Here is a 3,141-nt window from a genome sequence, read left to right as displayed (position 1 = left end):
GTCTTGTACTAAAGATCCAGACTGTAATCTCAGATTCTTTTCTTTCTTGTACCCTCCAACCCATCGGTAACTTTGTAAATTCTACCTCTAAAATACTCCTGAAGTCCCTCCACTTCTATCCATCTCCTTACCCACCTCCCTGGCCCAAACACCAGGACTCCCACTTGAATCCCTGCAATGGCATCGTAACTGGTCTTGCCACCTACAAAATAGTCTGTAGATGGCAGCCAGAGTGGGCCTCTCCCAATATAAAGCAGATCATGTCACACCCCTGCTCAGACTCTGCAAAGCCTTCCTGTGGCAAGAAAAATAGAACGTACAGTCCTCAACATGGTTTTCCTGGGGCTTCATGTGCAGACCCTGACTAGCCCTCCAACCAATGCACCATCCAGTCCATGCCCTCCTGCCTCGCAGGCCTTCTCTCCCTCCTTCCAACGCACGAAGAGCACCTGCAGTGCCTTGCACACATGCTTCTCTCTGAAGCTATTCATCCTCAGAGGGGGCCTTTTCTGACCCACAAACCAGTATTAGGCACACCTGTTGGTTTTTCTCATACATACTTAAAGTTTGTTCCTAGCAACTATTTCAGCAACTGTTAATATCTGTCCCCCTCATTAGACTATATGCTCCATGAAGGTAGGGGTTATGTCTGTATTCATCACCCCTATATACACAGCATACAAGTGGCACAAAGTGGACACTCAGCAAATGATGTCTCACCCCCTACTTAGGTTTTCTCATTTTGGGGGTTTTTTGTTGTTTGTTTGTTTGTTTGCACAGAGATCATGACTTTATTGAAAAATTATCATACAATACTGTAGAAACATTGACATGTAAATTTCTAAAATACTGCATCTTCAATTTAGTTGGTAGACACCACCTTTAGCTATAAGCATGAAAGCATGAGTTTAGTCTCCCACGTAGAAACCAGACACTAAGCTGTAAATTAAGAAAAGACAGGGGTGGGGACGGAAACTTCCTACAGAAGTTTCAGTAGAAAATTGTAAAAATGCACAGATCTGTAATAAAGAATTGGCTGTACAAGAGTACTCCCCTTTCAGAGTATTCTTTTTTACTTCATATGTAAGTTATTGGTTATGCTGTAGGATTTAACTGTTACAGCAGGAAAAGGCAACTATTTAGGGAAGAAGCAAAAAAAAATGGAAAAAGGAATGTACTGGAAGCACTATTTCTTTTAGGTATAATAAGGATAACAGTGTTTTAGGAATGCAAGATAAAAATTACTCAAAGTTAGCTTGGTTCTCACTGAATAAAAATAGTCTGAGTCCTGAGCTCTCTGGGACTAATAATCAATGCCTAGCTTCCCGTATTAGTAATCGCCATGGTACTCCTCTGGGTATTCTGCCTGATAACAACTATAACTGATTTGTGACACATGTTTCTGCTCCGAGGTTTCCGTTGTGAATGACAGCACAATATTTAGGATCATATATTGTACTTGCCACCAGAGCCCATACACACTCATTCCTTTCCGGGAAGCAACTTTATTGGTACCCATCTGTACAGAAATTGTCAAGTTTTCCACTGGTTGTAAGGTAAGCTTCTGGTCGTAGATGTCTCTTCTGGTACCTGGCACTAACATCCCTGCCTGGCTGGCCCCTTTGTTGGTATCCATCTGCAGACTAATCGTAGTCCGCTCAAAAGGTTTGTCAGTTTGGATTTTGGGATGATAAAAGTGCCTTCCAGTCCCATAGATGGTCATACCTGCCTAGCTGGCATATCTGTTGGTTCATATCTGCAAACCAAAGACACTTTGGCCAGCTTTTTATTTTCCTTCTTTGAAAACTATGTTTGTTTTTCTGCACACTTCACTCCAGTGTCAATGGTGACATGGAATCCTTTTGTTTTAGCCAGACTGGCTAGAGCCACCAGCATAACCTGAACATGGGTCATGTTTCCATTCTCAAAAAGATTATTCGCTTTGAATATGTCACGGGGCTTCATACCATAAACCTGAATAGCTTTAATAAAGTTGCCAACATTCTCCAACTGAGGTCAGTTTAACAAGGACTCATTGACCTTCTCCACCAAGCCTGGCTGTAGCTTCCTTATGAATTCACGATGCCATCTTTCAAGCCCAGCTGAGAGCTGGTGCCAGTGCCCATACCTGTCACCTCTTCTACGCAGCTGCAGAGATCTTCTGCATGATGCTGACACCTGGAAGCAATCTTGCAGCCTCCCACACCTGTCAGTCTAACCTCTACCTGCTACCACTGAGGGAGCAGTCCCCATTTAGGTTCTTTAGGGCAACAATGATTTAATCTAAAAAGGTACCATTATCTTAAAAGCTGACATAAGAGCTTACACACGAAAACACTCTGAATACAAATGCCATACTGTGCATCTGTCCTTCTAGTAAATTATTGCACACACTGCTGCTCTATCTCCCACATCTCCCACCTGACACTTTCCAAACAACTTATTTTCAATTATTAATTGTGGCAGCAACAACACTTTCATCATTTAAAATCCATCTTAATGATGTGATATATAAGCATTCTCCACAATATCCAGTTTCGTTAACAGAATGCTTCACACATGAGCTGAAATCAACACACAGGTTCAGCAGGTGATGCATATAATGTTATATGTGGTGCCATCCTCCCCAGAAGGCACACACAGGCCAGAGGAGCCGTGACAACTCTGACGGGCTCTGAGGAAAGGTTTTATTTTTCCATTGCTACTGTGAAAGTTGTATTTGCAAAATGGAGATAAATTCTTCTAAGGCACTATTCTAAAAAAAAAAAAAATAGTGCAAATGTTTAAATAAAAGATACCACATGTATGAATTAATTGAAGAGCTTCAGTTCTCCCAAGTGTCTTCTAATTCATTGTTTTTGCTTTATTCTACATACATAATATCTATATTTTTAATACTTGATATAAGGGCCACTTTGAAGTACATGAACAATCTGTTTTTGTTTTTTTTTTAATGGCCCCAAATAGTTTTCTTCACTTGGACATATGTTCTCATAATAAATTATCCTCAAAATATGTTTATCAATGCTACATGTCGGAATGCTTTCTAAACTACAAAACTCTATTCAAATGAAAAGGGACATCTATATACTTAAAAGAGAAAGGAAAACACTACCAACAGTTCACACCGAAGCCTTACAA

General features: G+C 40.6%; 1 pseudogene; it reads right to left on the bottom strand.

Moving 5' to 3' along the window:
* Positions 1-1,330: 1,330 nt before the first annotated feature.
* Positions 1,331-2,141, bottom strand: LOC129081735 (calponin-3-like; annotated as a pseudogene).
* Between the last annotated feature and the right edge of the window lie 1,000 nt (positions 2,142-3,141).

Source organism: Pteronotus mesoamericanus, unplaced genomic scaffold (assembly GCF_021234165.1).
Source record: "Pteronotus mesoamericanus isolate MK-2021 breed Mesoamerican mustached bat unplaced genomic scaffold, CSHL_Meso_final scaffold_118, whole genome shotgun sequence".
NCBI lineage: Eukaryota > Metazoa > Chordata > Mammalia > Chiroptera > Mormoopidae > Pteronotus > Pteronotus mesoamericanus.
Note: the sequence above shows the minus strand (reverse complement) of the source record. Positions and strands in the feature narration are given on the sequence as shown.